Below are 18,454 nucleotides of genomic sequence, written 5' to 3'. Positions count from 1 at the left end.
TCACAGCAGGATCCTCTATGACCCACCTCCCAGAATATTGGAAATAAAATCAAAAATAAACAAATGGGACCTAATTAACCTTAAAAGCTTCTGCACATCAAAGGAAACTATTAGCAAGGTGAAAAGACAGCCTTCAGAATGGGAGAAAATAACAGCAAATGAAGCAACTGACAAACAACTAATCTCAAAAATATACAAGCAACTCCTACAGCTCAACTCCAGAAAAATAAACGACCCAATCAAAAAATGGGCCAAAGAACTAAATAGACATTTCTCCAAAGAAGACATACAGATGGCTAACAAACACATGAAAAGATGCTCAACATCACTCATTATCAGAGAAATGCAAATCAAAACCACTATGAGGTACCATTTCACACCAGTCAGAATGGCTGGGATCCAAAAGTCTACAAATAATAAATGGTGGAGAGGGTGTGGAGAAAAGGGAACCCTCTTACACTGTTGGTGGGAATGCAAACTAGTACAGCCACTATGGAGAACAGTGTGGAGATTCCTTTAAAAACTGGAAATAGAACTGCCTTATGATCCAGCAATCCCACTGCTGGGCATACACACTGAGGAAACCAGAAGGGAAAGAGACACGTGTACCCCAATGTTCATCGCGGCACTGTTTATAATAGCTAGGACATGGAAGCAACCTAGATGTCCATCAGCAGATGAATGGATAAGAAAGCAGTGGTACATATACACAATGGAGTATTACTCAGCCATTAAAAAGAATACATTTGAATCAGTTCTAATGAGGTGGATGAAACTGGAACCTATTATACAGAGTGAAGTAAGCCAGAAGGAAAAACACCAATACAGTATACTAACACATATATATGGAATTTAGAAAGATGGTAACAATAACCCGGTGTACGAGACAGCAAAAGAGACACTGATGTATAGAACAGTCTTATGGACTCTGTGGGAGAGGGAGAGGGTGGGAAGATTTGGGAGAATGACATTGAAACATGTAAAATATCATGTATGAAATGAGTTGCCAGTCCAGGTTCGATGCACGATACTGGATGCTTGGGGCTAGTGCACTGGGACGACCCAGAGGGATGGTATGGGGAGGGAGGAGGGAGGAGGGTTCAGGATGGGGAACACATGTATACCTGTGGCGGATTCATTTTGATATTTGGCAAAACTAATACAATTATGTAAAGTTTAAAAAAAAAAAAAATTCTGAAAGAGATGGGAATACCAGACCACCTGACCTGCCTCTTGAGAAATCTGTGTGCAGGTCAGGAAGCAACAGTTAGAACTGGACATGGAACAACAGACTGGTTCCAAATAGGAAAAGGAGTACGTCAAGGCTGTATGTTGTCACCCTGCTTAGAAGAAACACAAGCTGGAATCAAGATTGCCAGGAGAAATATCAATAACCTCAGATATGCAGATGACACCACCCTTATGGCAGAAAGTGAAGAGGAACTCAAAAGCCTCTTGATGAAAGTGAAAGTGAAGAGTGAAAAAGTTGGCTTAAAGCTCAACATTCAGAAAACTAAGATCATGGCATCCGGTCCCTTCACTTCATGGGAAATAGATGGGGAAACAGTGGAAACAGTGTCAGACTTTGTTTTTCTGGGCTCCAAAATCACTACAGATGGTGACTGCAGCCATGAAATTAAAAGACGCTTACTCCTTGGAAGGAAAGTTATGACCAACCTAGATAGCATATTGAAAAGCAGAGACATTACTTTGCCAACAAAGGTTCGTCTAGTCAAGGCTATGGTTTTTCCTGTGGTTATGTATGGATGTGAGAGTTGGACTGTGAAGAAGGCTGAGCACCAAAGAATGGATGGTTTTGAACTGTGGTGTTGGAGAAGACTCTTGAGAGTCCCTTGGACTGCAAGGAGATCCAACCACTCCATTCTGAAGGAGATCAGCCCTGGGATTTCTTTGGAAGGAATGATGCTAAAGCTGAAACTCCAGTACTTTGGCCACCTCATGCGAAGAGTTGACTCATTGGAAAAGACTCTGATGTTTACACTTAAATAATCTCATGAGCGAGTCAAATTAAGAAGAGAGTTACTGCAGGCATCAAATGAATGTCTTTGTACAGAATTATTACGTCAAAGTCTGCACGTATTTGTTCAGAACACTCGGCTTCACTATGGCCTTATGGTGAACAGGATACAGGAGATAAGTTTCCAGCCTAGAATACATGATAGTCCACATGATGGGGAGAGAAAATAGAACTTCTAGTTAATTTGGTAAAGAGAATTGACGTGATAAACTCTTCTATACAAAACCCACATACATTACAGCAATAAGGTAGAACATGTAACAATTTACTATTTACTTAACAAATGTTAAAAATATGAAAGAACAATTTTTGAATGCTGGAAATAAAGAAGCACTTCAAATTCGAGTTGATGAAGAGAAGTTTAACTGAATGGTTTATGAAGGTATTGGACCTAGGAGAGGGCTTTAATACCTGTACTAGACACAACAGTTTATGACACATTTCTCTTGAAATAACCCAGTCCCATATTTAATATGATTGCATTTTTGAACACTTTTTTTTATCATATAATAACAGGATTGTATTACACATAGCAAGTCTGGAGATGAAAAATTGTAGTCAATAAAATTAAAAATTGGAAAAAAATTAGAAGACAAGTTTAGTGTACTAAGGAAATCAAGCATATTGGTGAACAAAGTATAAAAAAATAGAAAATAAATATGAGTTTTAAAAAACTCAGAGAATAAATGATGAACTTCAATATATGTTGAATATATGTTCCGGAGGAATGACCATAGAGACAAGGGAGGAGACAATAACAGAGTAACAGATGAGTTTCTAAGAATTGAATAAAAACAGGAGTCATCTTGTTGAAAAAGCAGGTTTATACGAATAAGTTTATAGTAGGAAAATTAAGGCAGTGTATATTTATGTTCTAAAGAAAATATAAAACAGTGTTCATACTTACTTATATTTATTTCTAAACACATAATTAACATTTTCAACTATGCCATTGCTCTCAAGATACAAAGGAACAGGTTCACAAGCAGTAAAGGGAAACTAATCCTCTGATAGAAAGAGATCAAACAAGCAAGTATACAGATTAAAAACTATAAAGACACGAGGTATCACAGGAGTAGGTAAAGAAAATTATGAGTGAGACTACAGAGAAGAGGGTATATCTTTATCTCAGAAAGTCACAAAGTCCTTAAAATGAGATGGTACTTAGTGCAGTTTTTAAAAAAGATAAATTATGTATGGGAGATTATTGCTTTAACAAACAATTTTATCCAGTAAGTACATGTGCATAATCAGGTAGGGGCCCAGAGCTTGCTCTGGGACCTGCAGATCGTCTGAGCACCAGGAGTACATGGTGAGCCTCAGATAGTGCACAGTGTTGGAGGTTAGAGCACAGCAGAAGATGCAGCCTGGGTTTCCACTGAAAGAAGACAGTCCTTTAGCTAAGAGAATGGTCCCACACAAAGTGCATACTGAGGCCAGCCTGCACAGTGTCTTCCTGGTTCTCAGTGAGCTAGGTAGAAAAGGTGAAAGTGAGCATTTAGAAACTTTAATAACAGTTGGCATCACCAGGAAATACAACTGTATGACTATGTATTTAACAAAAGCACAAGCTGGAATCAAGATTACGTGAGAAATATCAATAACCTCAGATATGCAGATGATATCACCCTTATAGCAGAAAGCAAAGAACTAAAGAGCCTCTTGATGAAAGTGTAAGAGGAGAGTGAAAAAGCTGGCTTAAAACTTAACATTCAGAAAACTAAGATCATGGCATCTGGTCCCATCGCTTCATGGCAAATAGATGGGGAAACGATGGAAACAGTTAGAGACTTTATTTTTGGGGGCTCCAAAATCACTGAAGATGGTGCTGCAGCCATGAAATTAAAAGATGCTTGCTCCTTAAAAGAAAAGTTATGACCAATCTAGACAGCATATTAAAAAGCAGAGATATTACTTTGCTAACAAAGGTCCATCTAGTCAAAGCTATGTTTTTTTCAGTAGTCTATGTATGGATGTGAGAGTTGGACCATAAAGAAAGTTGAGCACTGAAGAATTGATGCTTTTGACTCAATGGGCATGAGTTTGAGCCAGCTCTGGGAGTTGATGATGGACAGGGAAGCCTGGTGTGCTGCAGTCCATGGGGTTGCAAAGAGTTGGACATGACTGAGCTACCGAACTAATCAGTCTGAGAGATATTAGAAATTAAAAACAAAGAGCGACAACAACAAACTGGTCTTTTCCCACAGATGGTTTGAGAGGGTTTCCAAAGGATTCTAAGTTGGGGAAGAGCTGTTACAGTGGAGCAACCATCATAATTTTATATATGAGAAAGATAGTCTTAGAGTAGTAAGGCAAGTTGCTTAAGTTCAAATATCAAATAAGTAAGGCACTGTTCTCTTTGTGTTGGTGATATCAACTATTTACATCTTATTGTGAATTTGAGTTATTCTTTGCTCTTCTGAGAAAGTTAAAAAATACATCTGTTCCCTACAAAGGAACATGTATGGAGCACACTCTATTGCCTCCCTTAATTTCCTCAAATCGATATAAATGGGAGAAAATATATGTTTCCAAGGCATGCTAAGTCACTTTAGCCCACCAGGCTCTTCTGTCCATAGGATTCTTCAGGCAAGAATACTAAAGTGGGTTGCCATCCACCCCTCTCCAGGGAGTCTTCCTGACCCAGGGATCAAAGCAGTGTCTTATGTCTCCTGCATTGGCAGGCGGGTCTTTACCACTAGTGCCACCTGTTTCCAATATTCATAATCATTTCTGGAAAACAGGGAGACTCTAAGGTAAACTATAAGTTGTGAAGAATACTACAGATTTTAAAAGCAGATGGTTTTAAAGAAGAAAACCGTAGCTTAAGATTTATGAAGGATGCTGCTATAGAAGGGTTTCACTAGTGTCTCAGACAGTAAAGAACCCTTCAATGCAGAAGACCCAGGTTCGATCCCTGGGTTTGGCAGATCCTCTGGAGAAAGGGTGGCTACCCACTCCAGTATTCTTGCCTGGAGAATTCCATGGAGAGAGGAGCCTGGTGGGCTACAGTCCATAGGGTTGCAAAGAGTGAACACAACTGAGCAACTCACGTACTATAGCAAAAGTGGTAGTGATAGTAGGAATGTGTCTTCCCAGGGATGGTGGGTACTTGGAGGGAGAGAAGGCACAGGAGAAAATAATGGTGAGATTGGTGGAATTGTTATGGCTGAGTCACCAGAAATCTCTTGTACATCTTGAGACAAACAGCAACAGTGGAATATCTGAGTTTCCTTAAGGTGGGGGCGGTGGAAGTAGGGCAGTGAATTAAAGAATGAATACTGGCTCAGGTAGATAGCAAATGCTTGTGAGAAGTGAAGGGCAAAAGCAAGCCACAAGGCTTATCACCGTGGGTGGGCATGCCCCAGAACTACTCTCACTAAAACATACAAAAGCAAAAGGCATGATGTGGACCATTTCTAAGTGGACCATAGAAATGGAGCCTTGAAAAACACTTCAACTCTGAAAAAATGTGTACCAAAAAAAAAAAAAAAAAAACTAATAAGAATCAAGGAAAGCCAACATCATGAATGAATAATGTCAACTCAAAAAAATAGCACATCCAAGTAAGCAGAGTTAATAAATATAAGCTGTAGAGGGCTTTGAAATAAATTGTATTTACATTCTGACAGAAATAAAAGAAGTAGCAGAAGTTATTGAAATGGACGATTTGATTATTGATGTGCAATAAAACTTAAATTGTTGAGATGAATAACAGAATGGATTTAGGTGAGGGAAAATTAGTTTGTTGGTTGAGTGAGACAAGAAGTATTCTCAGAATGCAGCATAAAATATAAAAATAAACACAACATTCAAGGAAAGACTTACATAGGATGGATTGAGAATTCACAAAATCAATTCAGTAACACTTTTGGAAACAAAAAATAGGTACAATGAAGAGAAAGCAAGTAGAATGTCTTAAAACTCAGGAGTGACACAAGTTCTGAGATTGAAGTGTTTCATTAAGTAGAAGTAATTTTTTTTTAAACTCAGGAAAACAAATGTTGTGAGTAAACTCATAATGCTATTTCCTAAAAACAACAGCAAGTAAGAGAAGACCTAAAAGAGGAACCCTAAAACTTCTTTAGTGTGAGACAGAAGGAAAGATACCCATATTATCCACAAATGTATGAGAATCAAATTGCCATCAGATTCCCATCAATGACACTGAACAGAAGAGGAATGGGTAGGATGAGTTGGGAGGGAATTTTAACTAGCATTTTAAACCCAGTCAAATGTCAAATGGCCATTCAATGAGATTGAAATCAAGACATTTTCAGGCCTACCATGACTCAGAAAGCTTACCACCACAGGTTTCTCAGAATATTTCAACAAAGAAATACAGTTGGAGCAGACAGAATCAAGATGCAAAAGCATTGAAAAATACAGTAATAAGTGAAATGTAGGGTTACATAAGTCATGATTAAAAATTAACTAGGTAATATTTATACAGGAATGTGGTACAGAAACTAACCTATGTACACAGGGAAATTTTAGTACTTTATAATCATGGCCTGACAGTCAGTGGATAAAGTACTGTATTATATAATAAATGGTATTGGAAAAGTTGTTCACACACATGAAAATATGTACTAATTTAAATCTCTAATATATAGGATGGATAAAGACCTTTTCAAAAGCCTATAATTTCTTAGAAAATAGTATAGGAAGCTATGTTGTGAACTTGGAGTGGTAAGTCTCATAGACACAAAAGGCAAAAAGAAAAATAGTCACACATGTGACTATACCTCCCAATAAAAATACCATACAAGTAGCAGATGAGACAGAATATTTGGAACTTTTCGAACAAATAAGGCAGTTTACATTTAAATGATATAAAGAATTCCTACTAATTACAAGAAAAAGAAAAAATGTTAAAAGAAACAATATGAACAGGGTATTTTCAGAAAAGGGAAATATGATATATATTAAAAAGTATCCAATCTTTATTTGTAATCAGGTATATGCAAATTAAAGAACCAATGGATGTTTTCTAAATGTCATATTTGTAAAAAAGAGAAAGTGTATTAATCAAGTGTTAGCAAAGGATAAAAGAAATAACTCTGAAAGAATGTGATGGAAATACAAATTGGAATAGCCATTCTGGATGAGCTTGTGGGTATTGATATTTGATTCCAATTCTTGGTGTATTCTCTAGAGGAACACACAGCAGGCATACAAGGAAACACAAATGGGATGTTCCTAACAGCACTCATTCATGATATGATAAATATTTTAAAATTGAAAGTGTTTACTTTGATTGACTCACATATTCAATAGCTCCAGGGAGCATAAGTCAGAGGCCAGACATCAGATAATGAAAAGAAAACCCTATGTTTCCAGTTGGCAGTTTCATCTTTCACTCACTGGAACAGTTTTATAAACAAACCTAATGGCAAGCCACTCCAGTGTTCTTGCCTGGAGAATCCCAGGGACGGGGGAGCCTGGGGGGCTGACGTCTATGGGGTCACATAGAGTCGGACACGACTGAAGTGACTTAGCAGCAGCAGCAGCAGGTAAGAGTAGTAGCTACACCGTGAAATTAAGAAAACAGGAATTATATTTTATTCCTAGCTATATTATCATGGATAAGTAATTCAAATTTTCCATCATTTAACCTCTTTAATGGAGGGAATTTACCAGAGCTCTAATCTTAAACAGTTGGAAACTAAAAAGCACTCTTCGATTTGATTTTTTACCTTTTGAGAGAATATATAAATGTCTGAAGCAGATGATATCTATCTTTGTAGTTGAAGGTGTAATAATATTTTTCTGAGGCATATTTCCTCTTTGGTAGCATTTCTGCTATTATTCCTTTTCATTAGTTTGTGTTTTAATTTGGTTGATCTATTTCATCAGTACAGGGCTGCCAAGCATGATAGGAAACCAAGGTGTGAGGACAATATCAGTTGCAATATGATGGCACCTGAAATAACTATTAAACAAGACACAATGTTGAAACCCAGAAAATAAGAGAATTGTGTATAAGACATAGTTTTATATCATTGGAATAAAACTAAATTATAAAAATGAGTATAAAAGTACTTTCATCTGTAAGCTTTATCAATCTTTGTGATTGATTGTAATACTTTGTAATACTTCCGAATTGGTCATAAACATTCAATTATTCATGATTTATTTATTTCCCTACGTATTCAGCAACTCTTGACTAAACTTATGAGCAAAATGTAATGCCAAAACTGAAGATTTTTCTTTTTAGGATGGATGGGTAGAGGGGAATAAGAACATAAGAAAAAGTAGTAAATTTTGTTCAATTTTGTTAACTTATCCAACCAAATATTTAAGGGGATCTGTTATGTGCCAGGTACCACCTGGGAGTTGTGAGCATAGCAGATAATGAAACAAACCCCTGTACTTCATGGTGATTATATTCTGGTATATTAAGAAGTGTGAAGTTGTTATATCAACAATTAAAATATTTCAATTATGTTTATAAAATGTCTAGTATTGGGATCATAACTTTTAGAATATCAAATTTTATTTTAATTGCTAATATTTTTTGGCTTATTTTTTTTTTCCTCTGTATTTTATCTGCTTGAGGACAGTTACTCCCCCATTATGGGACTAGTGAAGAACATGACACATAGTAGAAATTCAATAACATCTGCTAAACAAGTAAACTATTCAACCTCTACATACCTCAGTATCTTCACCTATAATGATAACAATAATAGTATTAACAATGTTGATATGGTTGTGAAGTTTAACCAATACTGTCTTTAGAAATCTTCATATGATACAGGCATAAGAAGTTCAGTGTGTTAATCTCATAAAACATATATTTTAAAACAATATTATACATGAAAACTTGGTGATGATGAACTCACGGCAAAAGAAAATGTGCTTTTAGTACATCTTTTTATATATCTCTCACATGTATTCCAGAGAAAGAAAAATACTGTGCCCACCCTCTCCCATCATTCTTAAAAGTCTAAATGTAGCTTTATTCCTGATGGTCAAATTTCAGCATTTATATTTCCTTCTTTCTATGGATAAATGTATGTGATTTGTCCTAAATGCTTTTCTATATATTGTTTCTAATGCTGATAATCATAGAAGGTATATTTTTTCTTTATTTAAAAATCTTTCTCCTGTATGTACAGTAGTGAAATTCTTTAGCTATTATCTTCTTATTGAAAACAAACCCCACTTCAAGGAGCTGGATGTGTTACCCTCAGAATTCATACACGATAAGAAATTCATTCCACAAGTGGAGTAAGACCTTTAAAAGACCTTTAACTACCTCCCAGAATAAATTTGATATGCCTTACAGACCATTATGCCAACTCTTCCTCACTGTGCATGCAGATAGAACCATCTCTTGGAAGTGCTAACACTATAATTTCCATTCAGATGATGAAATTGTAATAAAAACAGCTTATTATGCTACATTTGTATATGATTGCATATTAGACTGTAGAAAGTTAACATTTTTTTTCCTACTAATAATCATTTCTTCAAGATCTAATAAATCCAAGAAGGTTAAAAACATGTTTAAACTAAAAGATTCATTCCACAGGGCAATATGTCCTGCTGGTGATACTGCTGACACTGTGTATGAGCCAAGTTAAATACTTACATATTTCTGTGCCACTTATACAGTTGTTTAAATATATTCTCCACAGTGAAATAATTATTTATTTATGAGTAAAAATATTTGGACACAGATCTTAATTCTTGTAAAGTGCTATCTAATTCCAATTTATCCATATTCCTATTCAGTTGTGTCTTTTTGGCAAATAAGTATTTTCAAGATGTTAATAAATAAGAAAGAAATATTATAAGACTGACCCAAGTGGAATTCATATCTTCTGCCTATTAAACAATTGACAAGGGCTCTGACGTGCTGGAATTTGGTGAAACCAGACCTCTGATTAAATAAGATGACTCTTTGTATGATGGCATCTACAAAAACCATTTGCTAAATCACTGTATTTTAGCATTAAAATAGGATAGGAACTATCTTGTTTAATAAATTGATTTTTAGAGATGAGAAAACTTACACAATTAAGTAACACCTAAAATATTTCATATCGTTAGAGGAAGACTTGAAATTTGGAACACAGATGACTTTCCCCTAATTGAAATGGTCTTTATGCTATTCTTTACTTGGTAAAATTGTCTTAACTTTAATTAAGAGTACCATCAAACTTGTTAGAAGACATTTATGTGCCAAATATCTAAAAGAATCGGGCATCCGAAAAGCTGTTAAATTGAGAAAAATTACATAAGCTCATAGTCAGATGAACATGTTATATTACATTGTGTGTGCATTAATATCAATGAGAATTCAATACTGAGATCAAATGTACAATATGCTGTCAAATGTTTAATAATTCTTCAGTGTCTAATTAAGTCTAAGAAAGCTGCACTTATGAGTGAGTCATTGTAATTTCATATTAAGTACAATATAATGAACTGGTATAAATAGGATAACACTGAAGAGCCAGTGACTTAAGCTGATTGTCTGAAAGCAGGTTTCATGCTACCATAACCTTTTAATATCAACTTAGACTTCTGTATAAGGCAGAAAGAAAAAAGAACTGCTACATGGTGCCACATGAAAAAGAGCTGGATATTCATGGGCCTTAAGTGATCAATATCTTTATCAGATCTGTGTAAATGTTGTGGGCAAGTACAATTAAAGAGCAAATAACTGGATCAGCTGGCTAGGCTTAATTTCAGCTCAAGAAGCAAGTTGTTTCACTGGAGGGCACTTGTTAGGGAGCATCAGAAACAAGTGCATAAGACAAATGCTTTCAAGACAATGTACAGATTATAATGGGGACTCTAGAGTCCAAGCACCTGAGCTCAAATTTTTATCCCAGCCCTGTCTGGTTGTATGATCCTGTACAAGCCACATGGCCTCTCTAGGCATTAGGTTTCCTACCTGTGAAAGAGAATATTTCTTTTATAGGCCTATTATGTGTATTAAAATGAAGTGTATACGTTAAAAAAAAAAAAAAAAACCTAGAAGAGTGTCTGGCTCATAGTAATCATCCAATAAGTGTTAATAATTCCTATTCATGGAAAAGCATTTCCACATAGTGGTTAGGCAAGGAAATTCCTCTTTAAAACCATTTAAAGAGATCTGTGTGTTTTCTGTGCATTTACACTAGAGGAAAGTCCTAAAGAATTTTACTGATAGTTCTAATTTGTACAGATTGATGAAATATCAATTATGAACAGACATGCAAAAAAACAAGAGCAGTTGAAAACACAAATGTAAAGTTCTGTTTGAGGCTGAAACAACCAAAACAAAACTGTAGATGTCCACATATGCTCTCTGAATAGAGCCATGACCAGTTGAAGACAGAGTGGATATTTGTGCTCTGTAATTACTTATCAACAGTGATTTTAGAAAAAAAACCTGATAATTGTGAAACATAGAGGGGAGCAATAAAGGCCGAGAACACGAAATAGGAAGGCTGAAAGGAAGTTGAGGCCAGAACTGGAGAGGCAGCACTGGCCACTTCTGGGAATGGTTCACATTACTCAGCGAAGAGGGGATCACAGCATTATAAGCATTAGAACCAGGCACATGTATTCATTGTCTTCCAGATAGCATTTATAGATATGTTAGCTATTGATAGCAATATACAATTTATTTTATAGAACAAGGAAATTCTTCTTACCACACTGTCTTTATAAAATAGAAATTGAAAGAACCTCTTCAGGTACTAAATAGGAAAGCTTTCTTACTATTTCCGACACAAAGAATGCAGTAATTCTTTTCATGTCCAAAGTGGGTAGATTTTTGGAGTCACTGTCACAGAATACTTCCTGGAAGGAAGTATTGAGCAAGCTCTGGGAGTTGGTGATGGACAGGGAAGCCTGGAGTGCTTCAGTCCATGGGGTTGCAAAGAGTCAGACATAACCCAGCAGCTGAACTGACTGACTTCCTGGAAAAAGACCAGTCCTATTTGGGTTAATCAGCCCTTTCATTTGTCTTCTGAAAAGTTCTGACAGGAATTCTTTGTAGAAAAAAGTTCCTCACCTGAAAACACAAAAAGAAACCAAATTACATTAAAGGGTATTTCTTAAAAACGTTTTTCTTGCTTTCAAATGTTATTAGGCTCATAGTTAACAAGTATAAATATATCACCCAGGAATAAATGTAAATATACTTTATATATATGCATATGTGCTACACTGCTTCAGTCGTATCCAACTCTTTGTGACCCTGTGGATGGTAGCCCACCAGACTCCTCTGTCCTTGGGATTTCCCTGGCAAGAATATTGGAGTAGGTTGCCGTGCTCTCCTCCAGGTGATCTTCCTGACTTAGGGATCAAACCTGCATCTCTTATTTTCCTGCACTGGCAGGCAGGTTCTTTACCACTAGTGCCACCTGGGAAGCCCATACTTTATATATGTGTATATGTAAATATGCCCCTGGAGAAGGGAATGGCTATCCACTCCAGTATTCTTTCCTGGAGAATTCCATGGACAGAGGAGGCTGGTAGGCTACAGGCGATGGGATGGCAAAGAGTAGACATGACTGAGCGTAGATTAACACTTTCACTTTTCAGATGTAAATATATTTGCTTAAGAGAAATTTGATTTCCTTTTCATGGGCATCTCTTTCAGAGCTTTTTCTCAAATATATTGCCAGACAGTGGAGGATAACTTTTGGTCAAGGATGTTTCAGTAGCTGAGATACGGTTTGGGATAACTAAACCTTCAAGCAAGCTTCTAGATTATTTTTTATCTAAATATCGTGTGTAGCGTCTCCAAACAGAAACAGCCAGAATTCACTAAATGAAGTTGTTTACTGACAATTTTGCAACTGGGGTTTAATATCCTATCTGAAATTCTAAGGTAGACTCTTTGCCTTCTAAGTAGAGTTATATATTATAACAATATCCAGAGAATACTTTAATTAACTCAGAAATTTGGGGGAGGGCCAATGTAACAGGTAAGATTGATTGAACCCTGGAATGAAATCTGTAATTCTTTTAGTATATAATAAATTTTATGTGTGTTAATATATTACATATATGTGTATACATGTTGATATACATATGTATGTATATACATATTTCTGATATGATACGGATTTCTTATCTTTCAAATGTACCTAATACTTAACTACTATGATTATTTCCTCATCCATATATTAATATATCAAGGATTATTTTATTTTATCCCAGTCCTTAGTGTATGTAAAATTATCTCAGACTTTTCTGTTGCCATTGTTGACATTTTATTCTGGTACCCACTCTTTTAAAAGTTGATTTCTGTAGTAGTTTATTTCTTCCCATCTGTATTGGATTATGTCTGTTGTATTAATTTAATGCTTCAGGAGTGGTATTTCTTTTCTTTCTACAGTTAGGAGAAAAGGTGATCTGTTTTATGTCTGTATTCCATCTCTCATCTGCAGTGTTCTTTCTCCCATACTGAGGCATGGGGAGGATTATTTTGTACTCTCTTGGGCTGAAAAGTAACTTCTTTTTGAGGCTGAAGTTGAAAACTGATTCCTCCTTTATGCGGCACTATGACACGCCCGTGTGATGCTGTTGAAACACTCTCCCTGGCTGCTGGAGCTCAGAGGACAGCCTTTTGACCATTCCATGCCTACTGTCGGGCGGAATAGACATTCATAGACATTACCCCATTTTATCCCCACAAGAGGTATGCACAGCAAGAAATGCATTCAGCTAGATTAAATCAATTGCCTGAGGTCACATATCTAGTAAATTGCAGAGCCAGGACTCAAAAAAAAAGGTCTTTTGACATTAAATCCCTTGGTCCTTCCCATTATACTATATTGCTCTTTATTGAGTTAGTAATTCATCATGATACATGCATTGTTGTAAAAATAAAATAGAGCAGAATAGTTGTTTACATGTTCTGTTTCTGAAAATCAAGATGGCCTTCTTTGTCTGATGCTGATTAAAAACCAGCAAAATACTACAAATTGTGGACAGGCAGCTGCCTAGTTCTTTCTGGTCAGCTCCTTAATATAGCAGAGTAGAATGATTTAAATTTTCTATCTTGAACAAATAGATTTATTTAGACCATATGATAATAGTGTGGGGAGGTATGGTGGGGTTGAAGTGTCAGTGTTTTTTAAATGCTTCAATTATATTTAAAAGCATTTTCAAAATAAAAATAGTATTATTAATTTATGATTTCTAGTTCAGTAAACTTTTAAAATTTATTTTGTTGAATTGAAATATCCTCCTATCCTCTTCTTGTACATAAAGTTTTTAATAAAGTCCTCTGAATAAAATGTTACTCAGGAAGAGAATCAACTATTCTTTAAACTGATCATTGTTGTTCTGCTTTGTAGAAAACGTCTTTGCCGCTGAAAAAGCAATAAACCCTGACTTTTACTTCAATGAATTTTTGAGTATTTGCTACAACTAGCATTTTTTACTGAAACCGTATACATGATCAAGTGGCAGACCCAGAGACACTAGTTTAATTGTTAACGAGAGACTGACAGCCTACAAAATGCAGATTTCCTATCTCTTCCTATAGAAAGCCACTTTTTTCCTTCTCTTTCCGTCTCTCCTCTGTCTTCCCTTGTCTCTCCCTTTTCTTCCTCCTTTCTCTCACCTTCCCATCATATTTTCCTTCCTTTATTCCTTCCTTCCTTTCCTTCCCTTCCCTTCTTTTTTGTTTCACCAAAAATTGTATTCATTAGGATCTCTCAGTAACAAACCCAGCTTGCTTTGTACACTCCCCTATCTATTGCACACACTAGTGAGAACCTCTATTTCCAAGAGCAGAGCCAATACATTACCTCAGTGGACCATTTAAGCAGTTCATGGCTCTAGCATTCTGGTGGGAAAATATTTAATATTTGAGCTGTGACCGAGATCACTGAGTTAGACGTCAGTGATGCTCTTCACCATACAATGTGTAGCCCAAGGCTCCCTACCAAGTGCCCATCTATGAATGCCAATAGAATATATTCTGGGGAATGCTATCAGAGAACATTTTCATTTGGGAATAATGTGATAAAGCCTCTTTTTCTCTTTGTGCTATTTCCAATTAGAAACACCCTAGAAAATATGTTTTTTATTCTGTTCTCTCTCTGTTCAAGTGTGTGCTTAGGCCAAGAGAACAGTTGAACATAAAGGAAAGGCTTGGAGTTCAGAGTGACCAGCAAATCAGGTCTTTTTCATATCTCCAGGTTGATTAGATCTTTCGAGATATTTGGACTCAATGTCAAGTAAAGACAAATGCTACATCTTGGAAATATATTGACATCCCTGAGGAAGCCTTTCAAAGTCTTCAGGAACTTCTGTGTTACATTCTCCATTCAGGGTATATTCTGAATTTCAAGTATGAATGAGGATCATGCAGAACTGCGATGTCTTTTCCCACTTTGTTCAGTATACTTTCTGTTTTGGCATTCTTCATATTTCCATTTTATGAAGAAAGATTATCCTTTTCAAATGCCAAAGGTTTTATTCTTCTTCCTGCTGCATGAAAACGTGTGTTCATGGCAATGTTGCTTATCAGCTCATTTCAGTCACTCAGTCATGTCTGACTCTTTGCAACCCCAGGGATTGCAGCACCCCAGACTTCCCTGTCCATCACTAACTCTCGGAGCTTGCTCAAACTCATGTCCATCGGGTTGGTGATGCCATCCAACCATCTCATCCTCTATCATCCCCTTCTCTTCCTGCTTTCAATCTTTCCAGCATCAGGGTCTTTTCCAGTGAGTCAATTTTTTGCATCAGGTGGCCAAAGTATAAAAGTCTTCTATTTGAAAGCTCAGCTGATAGTCAAAATTTACTTACTTTTTTCTAATTGTTTCCACTTTCTCTGATGGGCTGTTTATACAAGCAGGTAATAAACTGTCCCTCCTTTCTCTCTACCCTGACTGTATCACACTGGACGTGCCTACATGTAGCCTTTGCCTCATATGCTTAAGTATTTTATGCTAACACAAATCAGAACATATGAAAAATTGTAGAGAGCTCTCTGGTTCAGATTTGGTAGTTGTTCCAAACTTGGAACATCCTGCCAATGATATAGCACTTAGAGCTTCCTGCTGGCTGACCAGTTATGCATGATTTCCTTGCACTTCACTGCCAAGAAGTTGTGTACTGATGGAGAATAAGATATATTGATTGGAGGTAGGCCAGTTGTTTCATTAGACATAAAAATGGCCACTGAGCTTTGGGACAGATCTATGTATTAGTCATTATAATCATTACCAGCTTCAAGAACAACAACAAAAAAGACAAATTTTTATTTTCCTTTCATGGCAGTGACAGGGTCCTCTTTGTCTGAGATCCCATAGTTATATTCAAACATTATTTGAGTCATTCTTGTAATGCTCTCTCAAAGTCAAGGACAGGCATTGCCAACTTTGTTTTACAAGACATAGGCTTTTGTCAAGGAAGAGGTTTGGCAAACAGAGAGATTACGCCAGGTCCTGTTAGAAACATAGCTGGGGATATATCAGTGCAGGCAGCCTTACTGTCATTAAAACTTTTCACCAGAAATGTATGCAGGTTTTAATGACTGATACAGATGAAACTATGATTTTACATCCAGTGAACAAATACATACTCTTTGCCTTTTATGTATGAGGTTTGGTACTAAATCATGTTCCTATGATTTTATTTCTAAGCATAAGGAGGCTAACATTTTACTATTTGCATTTTGCAGTTAAGCATTTTCTCTGTATGACTTTATTTGAGCAGTGATTTCATAGCTTGTATTTTTCCTCCCTTTGGGATCATTGATGGTATTCATTTACATTTCTTAAACAAAAATGGTATTTTAAAGAAAATATACTTTTTATACATTAGTGAAGCTATTCATATCTTGTTTTTACTTTTCTTCCAATAATTGAAAATAAGCAAAGACTACTGGGATTCAAAGAGAACTAAGAGACAGGATTCCCCTCCATGCTTTTTAAGAAAACATTTAAAATTAATTTTAGGTTACAAAGAGTTGTGAACAGGTACAGAGAGTTCCTATTTACCCATTATCCAGCTTTCCCTAATGTTAACATCTTATCCAACCATGGTACACTTATCAAAACTACTGAATTAATACAATCACAGTACTATTAACTCAATTATAGACTTATTTGGATTTTGCGAGTCTTTCTATTCCAGGATCAAATCCAAGATACCACAATGCATCTGTCATGTTTCCTACCCTCCTACAGCCTTTGACACTCTCTCATTCTTTCCTTGTTTTTTACTACTTTAATATTTTTGAACATTTATAGCCTTTATGATCCTGGAAAATAACATGATTTTTATCTGTGGGCTAAATGATTAAATAGTTATTTACATAAAGGACTTTTTGTTTAAACTCTTTTCCCCTCTCAATTCTTATATTCATTTTCATCTCTACTTGGTTCTCTTTTATTATATTAGGTGCATACAAAAAACATTAAGGTTAAAAGAAAGGCCAAAATTACACTTAGTCATGGAGTTTTTATGTTCAACTTTAGCTTCCAAGACCCTCCTTTAAAAGAAGAAACGCAGTCAATAGAAAGTGACTTGCCCCAGTTACTATGGATAGTCAGTGACAGAGCGGAACTACTTATGGCACTGTCTATATTAATGCATTACTTCATAGCTAACAAGCTGCCCACATAGACATGATTTCCCTTTGTTTTCACAAAAGTTATTTGTTCTGGAACATACTAGGTGAGTGTCTACCTCAGAGATTTTTGCTCCAGCTGTTTACTCATTCTAGAATGCTCTTTGTATAGACATCTCTTGGCTAATTCTCTCACTAGTTTAAAATATATAAATATAAAATATCTCAGATTCTCCTTACCATGTACCCTGACGACACACTTGTGTTCAGTCTGTGCAGCCCTCACTTATAGCACTCCTGACCTCTATTTCCCTGATGAAATTTTTATTTTCTAGAAGTGGGGCAATAGAAAATAAATCAATGACTATGATAGTGTATTCATTAGCTAGGCCATAACCAAGTAACACAGGCTGGGTGGCTTAAACAACAGAAATTTATTTCACAGTTTTGGAGGCTAGAAGTCCAGGATGAAGGTATTGGCAGCACTGATTTCTTTTGAAGGCCTAACACCTTGGCTTGTAAATGGTCCAATGTCTTCTCATGATCTCATTCCCATGTATGTCTGTATCCTAATTGCCACTTTTCATAAGGACACCAGTCATATTAACTTAGGACCCCCAACTTGTATGACCTCATTTTACTTCAGTCACTGTTTTAAAGGGCTTCCCTGGTGGCTCAGACAGTAAAGAATTCACTTGCAATGCAGGAGACCTGGGTTCGATCCCTGGATCTGAAAGATCCCCTGGAGAAGGGAATGGCTACCCACTCCAGTATTCTTTCCTGGAGAATTCCATGGACAGAGGAGCCTGGTGGGCTATAGTCCATGGGGTCACAAAGAGTTGGACACGACTGCGTAACTAACACTTACTTTA

Source organism: Bos indicus x Bos taurus, chromosome 4, assembly GCF_003369695.1.
Source record: "Bos indicus x Bos taurus breed Angus x Brahman F1 hybrid chromosome 4, Bos_hybrid_MaternalHap_v2.0, whole genome shotgun sequence".
Taxonomy (NCBI): domain Eukaryota; kingdom Metazoa; phylum Chordata; class Mammalia; order Artiodactyla; family Bovidae; genus Bos; species Bos indicus x Bos taurus.
The sequence above is the reverse complement of the archived record's forward strand: the minus strand, read 5'-3'. Positions refer to the sequence as shown.